The sequence below is a fragment of the Xenopus laevis genome, chromosome 7S, assembly GCF_017654675.1.
Source record: "Xenopus laevis strain J_2021 chromosome 7S, Xenopus_laevis_v10.1, whole genome shotgun sequence".
Lineage (NCBI taxonomy): Eukaryota > Metazoa > Chordata > Amphibia > Anura > Pipidae > Xenopus > Xenopus laevis.
Genome location: NC_054384.1, coordinates 39,745,361 through 39,769,758, shown reverse-complemented (window position 1 = coordinate 39,769,758; position 24,398 = coordinate 39,745,361). Strand labels below are relative to the sequence as shown.

The 24,398-nt window shown below is 36.6% G+C and overlaps 1 protein-coding gene across 1 annotated transcript in view; it reads left to right on the top strand.

Annotated features, from left to right (window-relative positions):
• Window positions 1-1,105: 1,105 nt before the first annotated feature.
• Window positions 1,106-24,398, top strand: part of rasgef1a.S (RasGEF domain family member 1A S homeolog) — a 155,749-nt gene continuing 132,456 nt past the window's right edge. Inside the window, exon 1 of the mRNA XM_041571145.1 lies at window positions 1,106-1,178. The gene's annotated coding sequence lies outside the window, so the exon portion shown is untranslated. The remainder of the gene's footprint in view (window positions 1,179-24,398) is intronic.

The window sequence follows — 24,398 nt, the reverse complement described above, 5'->3', positions numbered from 1 at the left end:
ATATAAACTTTAGTTCCAAACATTTTTATAATGCTCGGTCATATGTGAAATACACTATCATCTAGAAAGTCATCGTGTTGCATTTATGTATGCTACAGGTATGAGATCCTTTATCCAGAAACCTGTTATTCAGAAGGCCATCACCCATAGATTCCATTTTATCCGAATAATTAAAATTTTTAAAAACGATTTTCTTTTTTCCTGTAATAATAAAATGGTACCTTAAACCAAACTAAGATATATTTAATGGTTATTTTAGGAAAAACAAACCTATTGGGTTTATTTGATTTGCAATAGACGTAAGTTATGAAAATCAAGTTTACAAAAAGATACATTATCTGGAAAACCCCAGACCCTAAACATTCTGGATAGCAGGTCCCATACGTGTATTACTATTTTTTTATTAAATATAAACCAGAACCAGTGTAAATATACACTGGTTTTGATTTATTTATTTATTTGAGATGTCTGTTGTCTTTGGAAAGTCTAATTTGATTTTACCCACTGCATAAGGCTCTGATGAATCAAACTAAAAAAAATATAGTATGGAATGAGAATACTTGTGGGTTTGTTCTGGAAAATACTTGCTGCTGGCCAGCACTGACCATATAGGTTTGAACTATCTACGCTTATTAGGAAATTTTTCCAATGGTTTACTCAGAGTGGTAAAATTTGTCGTAGGGAAACGGAACTCTTTCAGACTTATAAACATATACTAAATAAATGTAAAAATGTACTACAATATCTCTGTTGCTTTTATTATTGACTTCCTGGTGGTTTTGGAATGACAGAAATTCTCATTTCATCCAGCACTGATAAATCTTCAAGGTATGCTGTTAACACTGTTCATAAAGCACAGAACAGGCAGTAGACAGTTCCATCTATACCATTCTGCATCTCCTTCTTATTAATACATATTAAAATAGAGTCAGTCACATTGTTCTTTTTTTTAGCCCTATTTTTCAGTCCACGTTTTAATGCCAGAGCTCTCCTCTATCCATCCCTCCCTCCCTTTTTCCTGCACACATGCTCATACTCCCCCTGCAGTAAGATAAGGAATGGGACAACCTTCAGCACCAGCTGCTGTTAGTGGAATGAGCCATTGCACAGGAGTGTGTCACTTCAGCCACTAAGGATATTTCTGCATTTCTCAACCTCCAGCGTAGATCAGCTAAAAGGTAGGGAATTAGCTATTTATGGCTCAGCCTAATTCTATTTAATAATCCGAGAGAATGAACTGACATTTCTGTGACTAAGATCTATTTTTATTGTTCTTGTAATATTATAAAGCTTTGACACATACTATAGAACCACTGCTATCCACCCATGCTGGTGATCTACTGCCAACAGTCTTGAAACAATGGCATGACCTTTTGGCAGCAGTGAGCGTCTTACTTATTATACCTGCTGTCAAATTATTTTCACTCTGCAGCCTTTTAATATTTCATTGTGCTTTGAAAGTTAGAATTAAAAGTACAAGAACCTTACAGTCAAATAACTCCCTCCTTATAATGGACATGATGACATTATAATTAAATTGCTTACTAGAATTATTTTGATTTTATATTTTTCATTTAAGGCTTTGAATTTCAGACCTGTGTTTGTAGGAGTTTCTTTCTTGCTTTAAAAGAACATACATTCTGCATGTGGTGGGGCTAAAAAGCTTTGTATTCACCTGCAGGTTCTGACAGGCAATGAAAAGCATTCTTTATCCTTGTATTTTTCAGCATTAATTCAATTGTAATAGAATTAACCCTCTCAGTGAAAAAGGCAAAGTATAGCTCACGTAGATGCAGTTGCTAGGCAGCAATCTGTGGCACAATAATAATGGCAAAGAAACCATCGTTTTTCACATTATTTATGGCATAATGACTCTCAGAATGTATGATTGAAATTTCTCAAGTGTGTGATCATACTTTTGCCTATATTAAATAAACCATGAGAAATAGAACCAAATGGATCCTTTGGGTCTAATGTTGCAGAAATTGTATAAGAACACTTAAAAAGCTGATAAACCTAATAATTAACCATCTGCAAATGTTATGTATATACTATGCATACTACAGTTATGCAGGAATTGCCAGGTTTATGGTAGAAATGGTGCTTAATATGTGCAAGTAATTTTTTGTTATATGTCTCTTGAATTCAAAAGGTTAAGAAGTAATGTAGATGAATAAAGTAATGAAAAATAAATTGACTGAACATCTGATGCATTCACTGGTGGGCGAGCTAAGTTTCTTTATATGCTGTATTTTTTATTGTGCATGTAGTCTGGGGTTACCCAGCAACCCTGCATTAAGATAATACGTGTGATCTATGGCAAAAGTATTTCACCTATGCAAGATGTTGCTGTTCTTGGCTTGTTTTCTATTTTGAAATCCATTTTCTAATGTGTTACCTGCTTATCCACACCCATTTTTTGCTGTAAATAAATTACTCTACATCATAAGGTGATTGAGTTATGAGAAGTTAATCAGTCAAACTTTGGACCTCCCTTTAATTTGAAACATTCCTTTCTTTGTGATGTGTTTGGTACACTGAGGGGAAAGTTAACAATCTAGTTGTGGAGCCCTACACTTAATGCTAGGAAGCTGAGGGGGTGGCTGAATACAAGCATGCCAAGGTTGTCTTCCATGGTCCTGTGGGAATTGAAATGGTGTATCCCATTCAGTCAATCACAGTACAAGTATGGGACCTGTTTCCTGTTTCCTATTCCTGCTTTAAGCTATGCCCCTTGTTGTTTCTCATAGTGACCAGTAGATGGCATTGTGCTAGAGTATAAAATGCTCTGATGCCATGCTTTCAGTGTCCATCTTGTGCTGGCTCTAGCCTGAGCAGGAGGCAGAGCTCGAGTGGAACCTAGACAGATCAGGTCTAGTAAGGATAGGCTACTCACCTTTATAGGTCACTCTAGGAGTGACAGACAGTCAGATTATTTATCTGAGCATCTTGAAGCTCCTCCGAGGATTGTGAGTGGGATTAAGATCCCGGGTACTAATTTCCCAGAAGCAGGAACTAAGTGTACAGACCTAGGGTAGAGTATTCCCCTCAGGTTCCACTTAGGGAAAAGGCTGAAAGCTGGCTGTACCTCCTCAAGGCTGCATTCATTGTTCTCGTTTCTGAGGGAACTTATATTGACCAAAGGTGCTGTGAGTATTGCCTATCCATTGTAATGTATGATCCTGCAATGTTCTCTTTATGTGCACTCCACTGAGGATTGTATGTTCAATAAATCTGTTCTATGGTTAAGTTATAAGAACCAATGGCGCCCAATTATTTGCACCCTGAATACAGTTACAGTTGCACTACACCCTGCTTCCACATCACTGCGAAGGCTCACTCCCTAAGATTTTAAGGTCTCATCCGAGCATATATACTGGGAGTAGAGCTTATAGTAGAGTATGGTGCACTCAATTTACTATTGCGCTACATATACATAACCAAATATTTTAATCATATATTAAAATAACAAAAACAAATCCAAATGTAATATTTAATATTCTGTAATAATAATCTGTATTAGTAACTTTAGTTACCTAATATAATATTCTTGCTGGATCCTATTTATTTTGAAGAGAGAGATAAACCACAGTTATTACAAGATCATAGAGGTAATCACTGGGCATGATGTTGCCTCTAATTCCAAAATACTACTGTGACAGATTGTGTTGTGTCTTTGCCAAGACTCTTCTTTTCTCTTGATTATGGCTCTCTAGACAAGGAAAAATGAATGTATGTTTCACTGGGTGTGTTTTTGTATGTGTATATATGTGCAATTAAAGGACCAGTAACAGACCAGAAAATACAAATACAGGTATGGGATCTGTTAACCAGAAACCCGTTATCCAGAAAGCTTCGAATTCATTTACTCAACTCCATTTTATCAAATTATACAATTTTTTTTAAATGATTTCCTTCATCTTTGTAATAACAAAACTGTACCCTTACTTGATCCAAACTAAGATAAAATGAGTCCTTATTGGAAGCAAACCCAGCCTATTGGGTTTACTTAATGTTAACATGATTCTCTAGTACACTTAAGAGACGAAGATCCAAATTATGGAAAGGAATGTTTAAAATCATTCATATATCCTACTTGCTCTGCACATTTGGAAATTCAGCAATATCTTACAGAGATTCTGTCATGGAAAAATATGTTTTTTTCAAAACGTATATGTTAATAGTACTGTTTCAGCAGAATTTTGCACTGAAATCCGTTTTTCAAAAGGGCAAACAGATTGTTTAATATTTATTTTTTAAATCTGATGTGAGGCTGGACAACAAGATAACAACAGAATAGCAATCAATAATAAAAATCAAAGTTCCACTGTAAGTCCTCCAGTTACATTGATTTGAAGAAACAATAACCCGCCTGAAAGCAGTTCCACCATGAAGTGGTGGGTCTTTCTGAAAGCACAGAATCAGGCAAACAGAATGGCCTGAGATGGCTGCCTACACACCAATATTGCAACAATACACACCAATATTGTTGGTTCAGGAATACAATTTTATATGGTAGAATTAATTATCTGCAGTAGAAACAATGCTATATAGATAAAAAAAAACTACACCATAAATATAATGACAGTATCCCTTTAAGAAAGAGCAATATTTTTATTTAAAATACCTGTAATTATTTTGGTTGGGTTTTGAGGATGCCTACAGCTAAGCTAATTATAATAGGGCATTGGCTGGATCTACTTTTTGCCTATTGTTTTAACCACAAAAAAATCTCAGTTTCTTTTCTAAACAGGGAAAACAAGAGAATTGAAGCTATTTCATGCTCATTGTTTACAAGATAGATAATTAGATTATCAGAGCTCAGATAATCCCTTGCATAATGGATTCCTGTTTACAGTATATGTGCACAGGAAAACTAAATGTAGTAGCTTAATTTTCCCTGTTTATATCTGAGGAAGCCATGATAAGCTTGGGCCTCTCATGCATTCAACATCTAGCATTCCAGAAAAGTGTCCATTTTAGTTAATGAGATTATTAAACAAGCAACTGACTGATATAGAATATATATTATCCTGCATGACATCTATATACTTGCACAATAAAATGTAATTAGAAAAAACTACAAGTCATTTAACTCATTCAACAATTGTTTGCCAAAAACTCAGACAATCAGAATAAATGAGACCAAAGACTATGTAGGTTTAGATGTATGGCTGTAAAAGGTTTATCCAAGTGAAAAATCCAGCATTTGTAGACTGGAGTAGTAATTATCTGTCTCTGGAAGCAACCTCAATTACAACAGAAGAGGTTGTAAATATAAAATGTGTGCTTACAGCTCTCACTTTGAAGATGCTGTTAGTTCTGCATAATTATCTGTAACAGCCTCCAGATGAACTGTAACCACTGGTTAATGCATCTTTACAAAATGCAGAATATAAAACAAACTAGGTATAATGATACATTCTTACAAGTGCAAAGAACCAAGTGCAAAGGACCATTAAGATTTATTTACCAAACAGTCTACAGTGCTATAATATTATTTGCTTATAAAGAACAAATTCTTTGTATTGCTGTCAAAATGGAGATATAAAATTGGATGCAATCCATAGCTGTTGCATTGAAATGTGTAATATAATTATATGTAGAAAGTGATGTTTTGAATTTGAGTATGCATAATGAAAAGCAAGCAAGGAACCAGGGTCCCTATAATATTTTATACCAAAGATGTAGCAGTGGTGGTTTGGACTGTACAGCTTATATATTGAATGATATAAGAAAGTATGATATTTCTAAATGATATATGTCTTATTGTGTCATTATGGGGGTTATTTACTAAACTCCAAATGCATAATTCACGAAAAATGTGTGATTTTTTTTTTTTTATAAAATTGGACTTTTGAAAAATCACTAATGTTTCGGAATTAATTACACCCTGAGGATGGAAAAGTCTGAATCTGAAAATCTGGCATCTTAGACTGTCGAGGTTTCATATAAGTCAATGGGAGAAGTCCCAATGATTTTTTGATGTGCGTGGGTTTTGTGCAATACCCTGAAGTTTTCGGGTGAAAATTTCAAAAAAAAAACCGTGAAAATTTGATTTTTTCCCTCAAAGCTAATTTTATGGAAAATTTAATAATAAATAAACGTAACAAAACAGAGCAGATTTGATTGGAGTTTGTAGCAGACAATATTGAGATAAATTCAAACTTTGATAAATAACCCCCTTAGTGTTGTTGTATTTAGTATTTTTTTTATATTTAGTATTCTCTTATGATCTATTTCTATAATTGTAAGGGGATATAAATAGTGATTATCTTTATCTTTGTCTTCCTGATGGGAAAGGAAAGCCCTGGAGCTATATGTGCAGGGGTTGCATGACAAGGGATCTGAATGCCAAATTACACTGGTTTATTTTTAAAGACTAGCAAAATCAGATGTAGCTGTGATTGGGTGAGAAGGAATGAGTTAAGGCAGAGGAAAGCTGGGAGGGATGTGATGTCAGGGGTAGAAGCAGTTCACTTACTTATCTTCTGAGCAGGTAGAAACATACCACCCACCTGTTCTCCTTTTTTGCATACTTTGTGAAATGTCAGGAGTTTCTCCTCTTTATGTTCTCATATTATCTATTAATACCTGAATTTTGATGTTTTCCTGCATGCACTGTTAAATTGTGGTTTTGGTACTGTTATACTGTATACACATGAGCATCTGCATGTTATTATTTATGTTAAATGAATGTCAAATACTTGATCCAGGGAATGTTTCTGATCGCCACTGGGTTCAGGAAGCAATTTTTTCCCTCTTGAGGCATAATTGGCACTGGCTTCAGATTGGGGTTTTTGCCTTCCTCTGGATCAAAACAGTGTATATATGATAATGTATTTAAAGTTTTATTTGTCACAGCAGCGGTAGGACCTTGGCAGAGTACTGCACAGGAAATTTTAGAAGAGGGAGAATGGAGGTTCTCTCCTGTGACTGAACGGTGGGTTGATTGATACAGACGCTACTACTGTATGTGCTAGGTGACAGCCTGCTTGGATTTCTTATCATTGAGACACTACAGATTCAGGCCGACAGCAGGGCTCATGATGGGAGATGCAGCTCCAGCTGGTAGCAAAGTTTGGGGCAATCCTCTCTGTAGGTAGAGGCAGCCTAATTTTAGTGGTGGATAAAATTACATAGTGCTGACTTCTCTGAGGAATGGCAGAGCATAGTAGTGATCTCTTATGGAATTCTGGCTTTGAATATTGCCTTGGGGTGAGGTTGATAAGGTCCTATTTATTTGATAAAATGTGAATAAATGCTGTGGCCATTTTACACCATTTCTGGCTACTGGTGTTCCATTAAGCTATGTAACAATGGGCGGGATGGCTTAAAGCGAAAGGGTCAATTGAGTCCACTTGTCATGTAAGGGGTTTACCTTACATAAAGTCCTTGGGTAATGTCCAATGCCCTGTGGGTGGGAACTATTTCAAATGGCCCATGAGTTGTAGGGTAAGTTCCTATTCCAAAGTCTATAAAAGGAGAGGGTAACACATGCTTCTATCTCCTTGAACTTCAGCTTAAGCTAATGACATGTGTACTGGAGGGAGTGTGAGGTGGAGGAAGTCCTCAGTACAAGGATGCCCTAACTTAACCAGCTCTTTAGTGAAGTCAGGGAACAGGGTCCCAGTGAATAAGGTAAAGTAAAGATAGTAGACAGATAGCATTAGACAGACATTGCTAGCCAGGGTCGGACTGGCCCGGTGGAATACCGGGAAAAAACCCGGCCGGACCCCCTCTCCCGATTTCCTGTTCCTAAAACAAAAAACAACTTGCTGTGTGGCTCTGGGCACACATGCCCTCTGTGCAGCTCCGTGTGTACATGCGCACCGCGTGGCTTCTTATGCGCATGTGCGGTTTCTTGTGAGCTTGTGCGGCGTTGTGTTAGGGGGGCCAGGGGGTCTGGAGGGGGGCTCTGGACAGCAAGTCCCGGTTGGCCCCGGGCCCCCCAGTCCGACCCTGGGGCTAGCTATCAGAACACTTTTGTGCTCCACCAAGGAAAGGTTTGTACTCTTCAGGTAACATCTGCCTAGAATACATACTACAACGGGGAGCTAAGGTAGCTTAGCAAAAGCTAAAATGCCACTAAAAAAATAAAAACATTTAAATAATCATCATTCACCTCTTAATATTTCCAACAATTAAAAACAACAATAAAAAAAGCATTGTGACCCTTTGCCTGCACTGAACACACTCACAGTACGTTCAACAATTGCAGCAAGGTAGCAGGGTGTCTTTTATGAGGAGAACTAATTTAACAGGCATAAGAGAATAAAATGAACCATTACAAAGTAGATGTCACGGTCGGCACCCTAAACCACAACTAGTGCCAAGCTCCCTGGTCTCGGCTTCACCAGTAGTGTGACCACCTTTGGCTTCGGGAGGAGCCCTCAGAGTACTCGGATGCCACCTGGACTTTTCGAGAGGAGCAAGACGAGGAGTTCTGGCAAGCAAAGGGGCACGACAGTTGTTAAAGTCAGTTAGGCCGAAGGTCGCGGTACAACAGGATAAGACAGATTCGTGGTCAGACTGGCCGGGTCGAGGCAGGCAGATAGCTAGAATCGTCAGGCAGGCAAGGGTCAAAACCGGGTAATTAATCAGATGGGATGAGGCAGAATCGGAGTCAAATAACAGGCAGAGGTCAAACCAGAACGTCAATCAGGAGGGTTAATCAGAATCGAGGTCGGTTTCAGGCAAGGGTCAGGTTCCAGAGATCTGTGTAGTCAAACAGCCAGGCAGGGTCAAACACAGAAATCAAACAGACTAGAAGCTTTTCAGCACAAGGTACAAGGCACCAGGAACAAAACCTATCACGGGCAATGACTAAAGAAAAAATGTCCCTATAAAATACCGAAGTGTGCACGCGGCGCACACTGGGAAGCCGGTATGGAAGGAGCAGGATGGCACGGCGGGCGTCCCCGCCACACCACCATTAGACCACCAGGGTGAGGATTTGTTACAGTAGAATACAGAAACCTATCTATTAAAAGAAACTTAAAAATGAAACCTGTAATAATAACACCAGTGCTATAAATGCGTCTAAACTGGGAATGTTTTTTGATATATCTAGTAACACCATATAGTAAGGGGCCCATTTACTTAGCTCGAGTGAAGGACTAGAATAAAAAAAACGTAGAATTTGGAATTTTTTTTGGCTACTTCGACCATCGAATGGGCTACTTCTACTTTTGATTACGACTTCGAATCGAATGATTTAAACTAAAAATCGTTCGACTATTCGTCCATTCGATAGTCGAAGTCTCTTTGAAAAAAAACTTCAACCCCCTAGTTTGCCACTTAAAATCTACCGAAGTCAATGTTAGCCTATGGGGAAGGTCCCCATAGGCTTTGCTATCTTTTTTTGGTCGAAGAAAAATAGGTTGATCGATGGATTAAAATCCTTCAAATCGAACGTTTCGAAGGATTTAATTGTTCGTTCGAACGATTTGCGGTAAATCCTTCAACTTCGATATTCGAAGTCGACGGATTTAACTTCGACAGTCGAATATCGAGGGTTAATTAACCCTTGATATTCAACCATAAGTAAATTTGCCCCTAAGTGTAGGCTAGTTAACAGCTCACGTCACCAATTATTTTTATTGGTTCGGGTGCATCAAGCCCCGAACTCTACGCTTGAAAGGTAAATCAGCCTCCACGTGGATAGTATAGTTCAATGACACACAGAGGGTAAATCTCTTACCAGATAGGTTTTTTGATCCGGGTGCAGCCGCCGCGAGTCAGTCGCCAAGAAAATCACGGCATCCACAGCAGTCAATCTTTTTGCGGCAGCGCACTCCTGACCCCACAAACAGACCGCCGAAGTCAAGATCTCAGTTAAAAAGGTATAAACTTTATTTGGACATTAGATATATATATATAAGCATCTGAGGTCTGACGCGTTTCATGTCTGCGCACTTCATCAGAAACCTATCACAGATTGGCAGCGAAATGAATACATTTTTTATTTTGACCAATGTAGTGAACCATCATTTTGATGCAACCAGCCTGCTCATAGAATGCATTAACTAGGCACTGTTTAAATAACTAGACATAATAAATTGATCTATACCTCATGGGTGAAATCTAATCACTGCTCAGAAGTGCCCTGAAAAAGCACAATTAGCCATATAAATCATGCATCACTACCTTCCATCTTTAAATATCTCTCTGATTTGCGCAGTGGTGAGCTCTCCGCTGGATCTTTTAATTGATGAAATTTCTCAGCGTTCCTACAATAATTTTTTATTTTTCATTTATTTTTTACTTCAGCCATCTTATGTACAACAAAAATTCTTTTCTTATAGTGTAATTTTTAGTACATTATGTAAAACTGTATTTATACTTATACAATGTATATAAATATTTTTCTTTTTCATACACTGAACTACACAATAATTTCATAGGGTAGGGCCAGAACATTAAGGGGCCTGTTTACTAACATTCAAATGTCTGTTTTTTCACACATCTCTAAAAATTCATGATTTTTTTTTACTATTTTTTTTCTCTAAAACTCTAAAGATCCAAGATTTATTAAGTGTAAAAACCAAAAAAACTTTAATAGCAATATTTGCAAAGTAAAAGTTGCTATGGTCCTATAGAAGTCAGTTGGAGCTATGCTCATCCTATTAGACATCTTTTAGAGGTTTAAGATTTTTTTTTCGTTAGGAATTATCAGAAAAACTCAAATTTTAGAGGTTGTAGAGGTATGAGTATCTTTATTTGTGGTTTCAAAAAACTCTAAAACCACAAAAAAAGGTCTTAACAAATGCCCAGAAATGTATAGTGAATTTTGATCTTGCCAAGTTGCCACTGCCACCATGAGAATAGTAGTACAGGTTTGGAACCTGGTATCCAGAATCCTCAGGATCTGGGGATTTTCAGATTAGGGATCTTTCCAAATCAAGGTTACTTTATATATATCTGCACAACGTTTGCAGAGTTTATACCAGAGAGGTAAGTTTTCAGTTATTTTTGTGGCTAAAACAAAAGGAATCAAAAATAAAAACTTTGGTAAGAGCTGCAAATCCCCCATTTGAACTTACAGTTCAGCTTGACAAACAACTTTTCAGTGCTAACCAGTGTACAAATATAAAATAGGATGAAATGTGAAATGTAAAATAGGACTAAATGCGTAATTACGTAAATGTAGCAGATCAGAAAACGCTGAAAAATCACTGACAGGTATTACTGTTGGACTTATCAAAATATAAATAACAAATAAAAAAACAAACAAATACAAAAAGAAGTGTTATTTTTTTCTACTGGCTAACATTTTGTTGTGGCTAATATTTTTACAATATTCAGACATCAGTAAAATTAAGTAAGCTTTATCCAAAAAGGTCTATATAAATACACCAGTTAACCCTCAAAGTAATGCTGCTCCGAGTCCTCTGTCAAAAGAAACACAGCATTTATTTCCTTCTATTGTGTACACATGGGCTTCTGTATCAGACTTCCTGTTTTCAGCGTAAACCTCCAGGGCAGGGCTTGAGCATGCTCAGTTTGCTCCTCTCCCCCTCCCTCCTCTCATCCCTGCTGTAATCTGAGCTCAGAGCTGTAAGTGAGCAGGGAGAGACTCAGGCAGCAAGTGATGTCACACCAAGTTTATATTGGCAGCTTCTATCCTAAACAAACAGAGACAGTGTCTAGAGCTGTTTACTCAGGTATGGTAAAGCATTCTGCAGAATAAATATAGCATTCTAGCTTGCACGATTGAGGCTAATCTGTTGACAATAAACCATCTTGGAGCTTTCCTTCTCCTTTAAGCAAGAAGAGTGCTTCTTACTCATGCAAGAAATCATTACACTCCAGAAAAAAAATTATTAAGCTTTTTCTGAAATGGAACATCCCCTACTCTTGTGTGGGGGGTGTTGGGGAGTATTGTTCTGCTCAAGTCATACTGTACTTCTAACTAATTTAAATGTAGTTCCCAAGGATTCAGTTTCCATGGTAATTCCCTTAACAAATGAAAGTGTGGGTTTTCAGGCAGTTAATGTGACAGCAGGCTGATATATACTGTATGATAAATATAGTGGGGAGAAATGTGTGCATGTGTATGTGTACATATTTCCAAACTATTAATAAAAAATACTTCTGATGTACTTTATTTCATGTATAACATTACGATTTTACTAAAATAATAAAATCCATCATAAGACAAAACAAACAGCATTTTTTTAGGTAGTCACTGCATTCAACTGCTGATGGTCCAAACTGGTGCTCTTTGTAATAAATATTAGTGTCCCCTTTGTAGTGGACTAAAGATTACTAACAAATCTTGATAAATCCTTTAATGTTAACACTAATTAACTCTACTGAGTGCTCATTTTCCCCTAACTGTGGCTACAAAAAGGTAATTGAAAAACTTAGAGGATAATAGACTCACAGTATCCATATGCTCACATGGGTACAAGATGCCAAAAGAATATATTTTTATAGAAGAGACCTACAATGAGACCAACAGTACTGTGCTAGGACCTTGTAGACATCATACATGTGTCCAGTCTGCTCTGCAGTACATAACGCACATCAGGGAATTTTCTCTATTAAAATACTCTGTACCCAAAAAAAAGTAAAAAAATAACTCATAAGGAGTTTCAAAAAGAAACTGTAGTGCATTTAATATGCACTGTGGAGATTTGCCTTCTTTTTCTGATACTGTACTTTCCAGCTTTCAAATGGGAGTCACTGACCACATCTAAAAACAAATGCTCTGTAAGGCAACAAATTCAAAGTTATTTCCACTTTTTTATAAGTCATCTTTCTATTCAGGCCTCTCCTATTCATATTCCAGTCTCTTATTCAAATCAATGCATGGTTGTTTAGGTGATAAGGACCCTAGCAACCAAATAGCTGATATTGCAAACTGGAGAGCTGCAGAATTAAAAGCTAAATAACTCAAAAATCACTAATAATAAAAAATTAAACCCAACTGTAAATTGTCTCAGAATATCTTTATATCATACTAAAAGTTCATTCAAAGGTGAGATCAATTTCGGAGTTTAGTAAATAACCCCCCTAATGTTTAAATTATTTTTAGCAGAAGTATGATCCATATTACAGAAAGAACCCTTATTCCAGATAAGTCCCAATCATAAGGATATCCAAGGATAATAGATCCTATACCTTTACTGTAAATGCATTAGCATAACAGGTCCCTTGCTTTTAAGGATTACTATATCTCAATAACAAAACTAGAAGACAAATTTGAAGCCATGCATTATCATTACTACTGAACCACCTTGCTGGTAAGTTCAGCAATATTCCTTTCTAAGCTTTAGTTATCTTTATGTGCTTAAAGTCTAAATAGGGCAGAACTTGCACAGAACTCCTAAACAATAGAGGTAATTTAAAATAACCCACTCAGTGTACAAAGTGCAATTGGACTATTGGTTTTAAATTGAGCACTGTCTGCATAAGGCAGCACTTGATTTAAGAGAGGCAGGTGGGGGAGGCATGCAGGTGGCTTTTACCCACTCTGTACCTTGAGTGACATTAAGAGGTGCAAGGCCCAGTGTGGCAGGGGGATCAGCCTCCATTGGGGCCCTGTCCTTACCACCTACTCAAAGACAGATATTGCATGCAATGCTCAGCTTGGAGCCGAGGCAGCAGAGGGCCTCAGTGTTCTTACTCCTCATATATCTAGTTCAGTGTTGTCTAACTTATTACATGTAGTGGTCTGCATATTTCTAATACAGAATGTTCAAGAGTTGGATTAAATTTAAATGATAATGTCATTCAATGAAGTCTATGGAGTCTTTAAGCAGACGGGGGATTAAAATCCTATGGACAGTGTGTCCTTGCTCTAGTTAAATTAACAAGTGTGGACAAAAAGCATAGAGCTTTCTCTAAATTATTTTAACAATATAAAGAAAATATATATTCTTGTCTGCCATATTTTTGTTTATGATTATTTTACATTTATAAAAAATGAATTCTAAGCAGACATAAAAGATTTCTGCATGCCTTGTATAACATTTTCACACATCAACCTAACAGCACCAGTTATAATGAACAGTTTCATTCGTATTATGTAAGAGTATTCACATCCAGGAATAACAGTCACACTCTACAAAGTATGATGACTTTGGCAATTAATCCACCAAAAACCAAATTAGAAAGCAAACTGTGTGGAAAAACTATATAGTAATCCAGTGTAAGAAAATCTATTGCCTGGTGCAGTATTATGGAACCCACAGAGTTCTTTACTCACTGATGGCCAAAATTGTTGAGATACAGTATCTGGAACAAACATGGGTCATATTTATCAAAGCCTTACCAGCTACAAAGTGGATCACAACAAATTAATTATTTATCTAGTAACACAGACTTCTCTGAACTATTTTATTGATGAAACAACTGTCCAACCAAGAGAAGAAAACATAAACATGCTTCATGTTGTGGACTATTTACTGTACCTTGAAATAATTTCTTTTTCTATAACTTTATAGATATGCTACTTATTTGATAATCTGAGACATTTAATAATTTGGATATTTTTCCTGACCTCAGACTCTCTGACCCTAATGTTTTAGGATCATGCAACTGATACGACTGGCCCCTAGTTATTGAAGGAGGGTGTCTTCAACAATCCTCTTCCAATGCCTTTACTTATTTTGGGAAAATTAATTAAAGACTCAGTTTAACCCATCGCTTTAGTGATCATATAGAATTTAAGCCATAAATGATTCCACTGTGCAGTGCTTATACAAAATGCAGGTTTAAACATACACAGTAAGCAATACTTTATATTTGGTCACACATTGGAAGGCTAGGCGCAAAGTGCAGAAAAGTATGCAATCTGCCCACATGTGGCCAAGCTGCGCTGTATTCATGAGGAGGGGAAGGAGGGAGTCATGAAGGCTTTTGAAAATGACTGACGTTTGAGTCCGATTTTTTTACTGTACATGCTATGGATAGTGTTTATATATTTTATACGTGCGTGTTTGTGTGTAATCAATCCAACAGATTGGTATACAGCCACATTTTTAGCTACCCATTGGCAAACAGATAGCTTATAATAATAAATTATATGTTTAGGAACTGTGTGTTCCAATTTCTTACATTAGAACTTTTTTTTAGCATAATCTATAAAATTATTTGTTAACCTCTATTGAATGGGTTGAGATTGGCACCAAATTACAACTACATGCTTGTTCTCTTTTGTGATATCCTGATGATTTATATTGTTTTCCTTCTATGTCCCTGTATTATTGTAGTGGTAGAATTAACTCTGCACAGAAAAACTACAAGGATGCTGGTTCTAACTAAATATAATATATGGGACCCAGGAATGTTTTAGACCTGTGTCTCTAGTGTCCAACTTGAAAAGGAGATCCTGTTTTACTAAGTGCTCATTCACTTAAATATATTTACTAATGAAAAATTCCATGTTAAAGACAAGGAACGCAGTGGTGTCAAGAAAGTTAATTCGTTATTGACCAAGATTATCTTAGTAGTTTAATGTATATGTATCTAAATATTAGTGTAAACAAAGCAGACGCACGTTTAACCTCTTCCATACCTAGTTGAGAAAAACATAGCTGCAGGCTTCAGAAAATTTGCATTTTGCAGCAAATAGTTCAATCTAAAAGTTGGGTAACTACTGTTGTAAAGATGTAATGAAAGCAGAGAGAGCGTAGGTCTAGTAAATATAACCCTTGTGCCAGTGTCTTTCTGCTGCTTTTACATTGTCCTTGCGCTTTATCTTATTCCCATAAACCATTTTAACCCGAGCAGTAACACCATAATCATAAATAGCATAGACGGAAGAAATAACAATTTAAATCAGAGACGTTGTGATGAACCCTTATGTCAGTTATTTGCAGCATGCTATATTTTCAGGACCTCACATGTGGAGCTTAAAAATCCCCAACAGGCAGCTTGGGGCAGCTGACAATAGCCAATCCTCCTTTTCATAGGAAAATGCCAGAAATGTATTTGGTGCACAATTTATCAACCAACTAAATATTTACGTTGGTCTTCCACCTGAAGCTGGTTGAGATTATTTTATATAATGCACTTGCATGCAAACATGTCTGAGTGGTATATAAAATATCTTTCACAACTCTGGCTGGTATTCTACGTCATCATTAAGGAATTAAAATGACTTTATTGCAGGGGGGGTCCATGCCAAGATGTGCTAATACAGGCATTTTTATTCATTAAAGAAATGTAGTGGAATGGTGGACAGAGCTGTAGAAGTTATATTATCTATGGAAAAGTGACTACAGTAGGATGTGCACCCACTCTATAGTCATCAGTAAAAGTAACAGTAAAAGAAACCCTCTGTTTATTATAGGATAAGTAAACCTTGAAAATAAGTGAATATAACATTGATGAAAGTGCTATTCTAAGCACTTTTGCAATTAACATTTGTTAATTTTTTTAATTCCAAGTTATTAAGAGATAAATCTAATGCTAATATGAAGGACTTTTGTTAAAACAATGACATTTGGTGCTCAGTTTCCGACCATGAAGCAGTCAAGGAAGTTGTCAGGAGAAAGAAAGAGGGCTGGTCTGATGTTCTACTATTCAGTAAAATAGTGAGAATTTCATATTAAACAACCCATTTACTGTGTTAGAAAAAATATTTAGGTATAACAATTTTTGAATTCTTATGCAAGCAGGGGTTAGGGGCAAATACACTAAGCTCCGAAAATAAGCTAGCGACGCCTTTGCCGCACTTCGCCAAGCGAGGTTTCACCAGGGCGCTGCTAATTCACTAAAATCCAAAGTTGCGAAGTTAAACTAGCATTAATTCATCAAGCAAAGCAAAGTTACGCTAGCGATGCTAATTTGCATACGGTGCCAAGTTAAAGTACAATGGAAGTATATGTAGCAACTAAAACATTACACTACACAAGCCTGGGAAAGCTTCATAAAATAAAATAGAGTTGTTTTTTGCTCTATACACGTTCCCACTGTATAGTTTAGGTGCTATATGTTAGGAAATACCCCCAAAAATTTTAATATCTTTTTCAGCCTATCACCCTTAAAAAAGTAAAAGACGCCAGCATTTTATGTGACTTGGAAAAAATTTCAACTTTTTTTGAAGCAAGCCCTATCTACTCTATTGCACTTCACCTGGTCTGAGCTGGCGAAGGCAAGTCTGGTGCAAGAGTTCAGTAAAATGCGCAAGTTAGTGAATTAGCATAGTTACGTCCCTTCACCATAGCGCAACTTCGCCTGGCGTAAGGGTCCGAAGTAGCGCTAGAGTAGGTCCACTTCGCTTTACGCCAGCACCCGTTAGTAAATTGGCAAAGTAACAAAATGATCACGTGAAAACCAGCACCATACACCCCAAAATACCCAAAAATCGTGAAGACAAAAAAAATCTTCAAATGGTTAAAGGAACCTCTGCCATTAACTTTTACATGAATGTGATGGAGTTTTTTAGATTTAGAAATAAACCCAACCTTTAATAAATAGGCCCCTTAACGTAAACATTTAGGGGGTTATTTACTAAAACTTTACTTTATTCTCTCAAACTCTCACTTTATTAAAAAAAATTGCCAAACCTGAATCCCCTTAATCTACCAAAAAAAACAGTGCAACAAAAAGTTGCGACAAAATCGAGCATCAATTCGAAGCGTGCAACTTTTTCAAATCGTTTTCCTTAAAGGAGAAGGAAAACTCCAAAATGGTTTATTGTCAACAGATTAGCCTCAATAGTGAAAGATAGAATGCTATATTTATTCTGCAGAATGCTTTACCATACCTGAGTAAACAGCTCTAGACACTGTCTCTGTTTGTTTAGGATAGAAGCTGCCATATAAACTTGGTGTGACATCACTTCCTGCCTGAGTCTCTCCCTGCTCACTTACAGCTCTGAGCTCAGATTACAGCAGGAATGGGAGGAGGGAGGGGGAGAGGAGCACACTGAGCATGCTTAAGCCCTGCCCTGGAGGTTTTCGCTGAAAACAGGAAGTCTGATACAGAAGCCCATGTGTACACAATAAAAGGAAATAAATGCTGTATTTCTTTTGACAAAGGACTCAGAGCAGCATTACATTGAGGGTTTACTGATGTATTTATATAGACCTTTCTGATAAAGCTTACTTAATTTTAGCCTTTCCTTCTCCTTTAAAACATGACTTCATTGAATTGTCGCTCTGAAAACTCTAATTTATCTGGTTATCAAATAAAAACAAACGCAAACAGCCCAAAACTATTGAATCTTGAAGGTAAAAAACATGTTCCATTTGTTAAAGGGAACATCTGCCGTTGACTTCTAGCTGGAGTATTTTAGGCTTTGAATTTTTAGCATCTTCAGAGCATAATAAATCTTGAAAAATGTAGGTTTCCCCTTCAAAAACCATGAATAGAAACATTTGAGGTTTAATAAATGGACCCCTGGATGTCCTAATGAACTTCTTGAAATGCAATTTAATATACGTATTACTTAATCTATAAGCATGTTAATCATTTCGAAAATGAAACAGTTTGTTTCAAAACATAAGTTGTTTTTGGCCATTTCTCCTATAGGTGAGGTTGCTGAGGTTGCTGATCTTTCACCAAAAGCCTATAGAAATCATCACTGCCTGACTCTGTATTGGTAACCTTTTTAAAGTAATTGAATTCTCAAAAAGAATTACCTAACATTTATTACCAGGAACATGTTATTTAAGAATAGAAAAAAATCGTATATGATAGAAAAAACAGGGAAATAGTCTAAATAGAGTTTATGTTTGCGTGACAACCCTTGTAACGTTAGGCTTTTAGAAAAAATGTTCAGGGCTAAAAAGAAACACAAAAGAATAAAAGTACAGTAGCAACTCTTGATTCAACCTCATTTATACAGCAGCTATTTGTTTATCTTGCACTATTATAAACCGAACTGGGGCTAAGAAGCAGTTGTATTTTAAAAGATTACATGGCGTGTGAAAATAAGGAATGTTTCTACTCAAAGCAAAGAGGTTTATTTTATTACAAGGGTAATGCCATAAAGAGCTGAAACTGTCTGCTGAAAAACACAGGTGGTGAATCAGCCCCGATGCAACATTCGACTGCTTACTATGCCTGCACCTGCAATCATTGCTGACTCAGGGGCAGACACACGTTTCAGATTTCAGTACCAAATTGAGAGAGTTTGTACCCAGTACTCTGCTCAGTTTTAATATAGTGTGTGCTCTGACAATTTTACTTAATACAAAGATGCTTGTAATTTAAACACCATCATGCACTTCCTTCTGAGATGTGAACAAAAAGCCCACAATATACCATAATTAATGTGTGCTTAGAATTTCCCTGCATCCAAATATGTTTAAAATATGTTTTGAAGTAAACTGAAACATGCCTTAAACCCACATTTGTGGACTGTTAAACATTGTGTCAGATCCATATATTATATAAGAATTAGAGATGGGCGAATCTGACCCTTTTTCGCTTTGCCAGAAATTTGTGAAACATTGAAAATTCTCAGAAATGCATTGAAGTCTATGGCCAACAAAAAATTACACTTTTTCACCAATTTGAGTCTATGGGCATTATTTTCACAGAAAAACTTGGCGAAAAATTTCACTCATCACTAATTAGAATCCATCTCATGGTAGTCTTAAGCTTTAATGATTACTCTTAATGGTTTTATAATGGCCAAGGAATTTGAAGACATTTTACTCACCCTCAAGCATTTATGCTTCTGAGAAAGTGGTGACACGCCACGAAACGTGTCAAGCATGGGGTATGTGTCACAGCTGTGTGTGAAGAATATGCTTTTAATTATACCCAATAAATGAAGATTTTATGTATTCAGCAACCCGGTGCTCCATGTATATTGCTGTGAGTTTGTACAAAAATCGTCCGGATCCGGGGGGTGTAACACGTGCTAGCACAGGAGATTGCTGGAAGCGAGGTGCCGTTGCGGTGAGTGCTCCCAGGCAATACTTTTCACTTCTAATATGTATATCTCTACAAATATAAATAGCATTCTGCAATAAAAATGATATTCATGTCACAAAAAGTTTGTCTTTTCCCACCATGGGCAGATGTCATGATAATACGCCAGATTCAATTTAGTAAGAAAAGGGTTAATCAAGTGAAGAGTCATGGTCAAGATTCAATTTGAGATGCAATTCAATTCAGAAAAACTCCATCGAAGTCTATGGGGAAAACCTGGAACTACATTTGGAGAAACGTTTTTTTCTCCTCTAATTAAATCTTGTTCATGACTTTTCACGTGATAGACCTATCTGATGACTGTGGTTAAACTTTGTCTGTTATCAGATGCTCTTCCTTATTTGGTCAGGTGATCTCTGAGGGTGCACACATAATTTTACAAAATGTTGGCTCAAGGGAAGTATATTCCAGTTTGGTAAGATTCTGTAATGTACCCTAATATGACTTAATCTATCTTTTTTTAAGTAGTAAGGGATGAGAGGTAGGCACAGACTGCAACAGAACCCTGTACAAACAGTAAGGACAAGGCTGTTCTGAACCCGAAAAGCAAGTGCTTTCAGAATGAGCTTTAAGGGTCTTCCATGGTCTCTTCAAAATACCCATATAGTATTTTTTAACTTGCTTTACATCGTTTTTCAATATCCCTTGTTGATCGATTTCCAACTTGAGGGATGTCTTTTAATCTAAGTCCCGAGATCATGAGATTCTTCTCTTTTTAGAGTCTGACTTCTTTTTTTAGAGTTGGCTGATACTGCTAATATGCCTTAAACCCAGCAAAATAATCTCAATACTGAATTCATTGATCCCTCTACATAGCAGCAGTACCTAACTAGGTTTCATACAGAACAATGATTAGCAGCTTGAAGTTCCATCTCACAACTTCCTTTCCAACTACAACTACTATTTTATCTGGAAACCCATTATCCAGAAAGCTCTGAATTATGAAATGGCCATCTCCTATAGACTCCATTATGATGAAATAATCCAAAATTTTAATCATTATTTCCTTTTTCTCTGTAATGATAAAAATGTACCTTGTATTTGATCAAAACTAAGATATAATTAATCCTGATTGAAAGCAAAACCAGCTTTTGGGGTTTCATTATCTGGAAAACCCCAGGTCCCAAGCATTCTGGATAATAGGTCCCATATCTGTACCTTTTGATCTGTTATGTCCCTCATTGGATTTTATTTATATGTAATGGACATGAGAGAATCCTCTATATGTTTTTATGCTTGCATCAGAAAACCTACAGATCCCACTGAAAAAGGAAATGGGCAGGGGCGTTTCAGTGGCTGCTGCAGCCTGAGGCAGCAATCCCAATGCCACCCTCCCTCCCCCCCTCAGCAGGGCAATAGCACTCACTGCACTAGCAGAGCCGAATTTCCATTTTAAAAAATGTAGTCAAATACAAGAGTCCTCTGCACTCAACCCATTATCAATATATTTAAGACAGCGACATTTTGTGCATACTGCTACTAAAAAATGCCTTACCCTTTAAACAAAACAGGGATTGTTTGTCCATATATTGCAATATATTTAAGCTGGCCAACTACGTCAAAGTCATCCCATATCTGGCCAGTCCTATGCTCAATTTTATCTGATTCATTAAGAATATATTGATAATGGGTTGAGTGCAGAGGACTCTTGTATTTGACTATATGTATTTTGTGGTCACAGCCTCATTGCACCCCCCCCTAATGGTTTTAAAAAATAGTGGTGAGCACAACTTTCCCTTGTTCATTTTAAAAAATGGAAATTTGGCTCTTAGGGCTAGGTCACACGGGAAGATTTCAGGGAGATTAGCCGCCTGGCGACTAATCGCCGCGTCTAATCTCCCCGAATGGCTTGCTGTTATCTTGCATCCGCTAGCACTAAAGTCTCCTGCGCCTATTCACACTCGTGAGGCAATTTCGAGCGACTTTGAAAAACGTATCGCCGCGTGTGAATAGGAGCAGACGACTTTAGCGCTAGCGGGTGCGAGATACCAGCAAGCCATTCAGGGAGATTAGTTGCCTCAAAGACGTGGCGATTAGTCGCCAGGTGACCAATCTCCCTGAATCTTCCCGTGTGGCCCTAGCCTTAAAGTTACCAGAGGTGGCTTTTTGCCAATCTGGGCCAATCTGTGCTGTCTGAGGCAAACTTCTCACCTTGCCTCATGGCTGGAGCGGCCTGGATATAGGACATTTTATGTAATCTGGAAAATAAATTGTTTCTGGGATTGCTGTAAATCTAACAAAAATGTACCTATCGCAAGGCATAGAGACAAAGTTGCTACAAGTAGATTTATTATTTATCGATTTTAAAAATTAAAAAATCAGAGGCACCAATTTAGAAATCTACATATGTTTAATTCATAATGTAATATTTGTGAGTAACATACGGATATGAAAATGAAATAAATCTAGGGCTCAGCTGTTGAATAAAATCCTTGGCAGTTTTGAGCAAGACCAGGAAGGAAACGCATCCACATAAATTCACTAGTACTAATAAAGCAATTTTGACTGCAGGAACAGACAGATTGTGGTTCTGGAAATGTAAACAAGAAGAATGCTAAGCTGATTGATGACTTTTATTTGTTTGTAGAATGCCAGCCTGAATGTGGAAAGCAGAAGTACTGTGCATACTGTACAAATCTGTATCGAAGACCTTTATGTCTAGATTTTATTTATACAGTATAAATAATGGTGTACAGGTATGGGATCCATTATCTGGTTATCCAGAAAGCTCAGAATTAATGAATGAAGTCTAGACTCCATTTTATCCAAATCCAAATTTTTAAAAAGTATTTAATTTTTCTCTGTAATAATCAAACAGTACCTTGTATATGATCCAATCTTAGATGTAAATAATATTTATTGGAAGCAAAATATTTATTTTATTTCACATTTAAATGATTTTATAGTAGACTTAAGGTATGAAAATACAAATTACGGAAGGATTTGTTATCTGGAAAGCTCCAGGTCCTGAGGGTTCTGGATAATAGGTTCCATACCTGTACTCTCATTTCTTGTCTTTTTTTTCAGTACACTCCACCTCACACATATTGAACTTACCTAAAGCACAAACTGTAATTAAACTGGACAGAAAGTCACTTGGCAGTTTTTTTTACATTTTTGGAGCATTATATACACATGGCTTTTCCCTAATGCATGTTTGCCTTTATATGCAATTTATGGGCAGAATGTAATAAAAGTCAGTAACAGAGAAATTTATTTTCAATGCGAAAAGTTTTGTGTGAACAAATTTTCTGTTGCACAAATTTAATATAGCTTTTGTGAACCCGGAAACTATTTAGTGACCATATCCGACCGTGGAAAAAGGTTTGCGAATGTTATAGTTTTAAAAGTCTTAATAAAAAAAGTTATGCACCTTCCAGCACTTCTTTAAAGCAATGGGCAATTAAAATTCTCAATGCAATAACAGTTTAAGGAAGAAAATTACATTGCGAAATACACATTTTTATTCTTATTTGTGCATATTGTTTTGCTTTTTGCGACTTTTATTACATTCCCCCATTAGTGACAGGGGATAGTCATATTGGTTTATAAGGAAGGGATATTATGAAAATTGCAACAAAGAAAGAATGAGAGCTAGGTACAAAGACAAGGAGGAAAGCCTGAAAGGGTTACCCTGATATGTTTTAATTTTACCTACAGATAGCTGCTTAAAATATGCCCAAAATATTTGCATTCATGTTGTACTGTTGCAATTAAATAGAACCCATATTTTGACAGTCTTGTCTGTCTAACCTTCAGTACAGCATTCCTCGGACCTGATGATTATATCTATTTTAATATTTTAACTCATGGCCAGAATAAAACTCACTAATAAGAATTCAGTGTCAGTATCACAGGGATAAAAGTAAAAAATAATCTGTGAAAGTTATCACATCATATCGTTTTGTATGCGCTACAACACCTTGGCTATGATGCATTTTCAGGCGTGCATAATTTTACAGATTAAATCCACACTTTTACTGCTACCCAGTGGCTATTAAAATAATGATGTATGTGGAATTGATTTCATTTGCCATGCTTTATAATCTCAGCATTATATGTTTCTTGTTTTCTTTTTGGATCTATGAATGTAGTCAGTAATACTCAGTAAAATACATTACAAGACAGAAAAGTTTACAACATTGAAATTAATTGATATTTAGCTCATGACTGCAGACATCATATTAGAAAAGCAAAAGCTCTCAAGAGAAGATGAAAAAATATGTAAATTGATTATTCTTGAAAGTAGCTTGCTTTTTTAAACATCTCCTTTATGTTATGTATTTTGTATACTGTAAATAATGTTTAATTCTTTATATTAAAAGGTAGCAGATTTTTTTAAACATTTGTTAGCTGCTTTTTGAAGGAGAACTAAAGCTTATGTTTTGGTGTCCTGTAGCAGCCCAAGGTGGCCACAGCCATTTATCAGTGAAGATCTGTAGCTCCAAAGATGCACCAGTAGCTCCCACAGAGCTAGCCAGGCTCCCTTGGTGACCCAG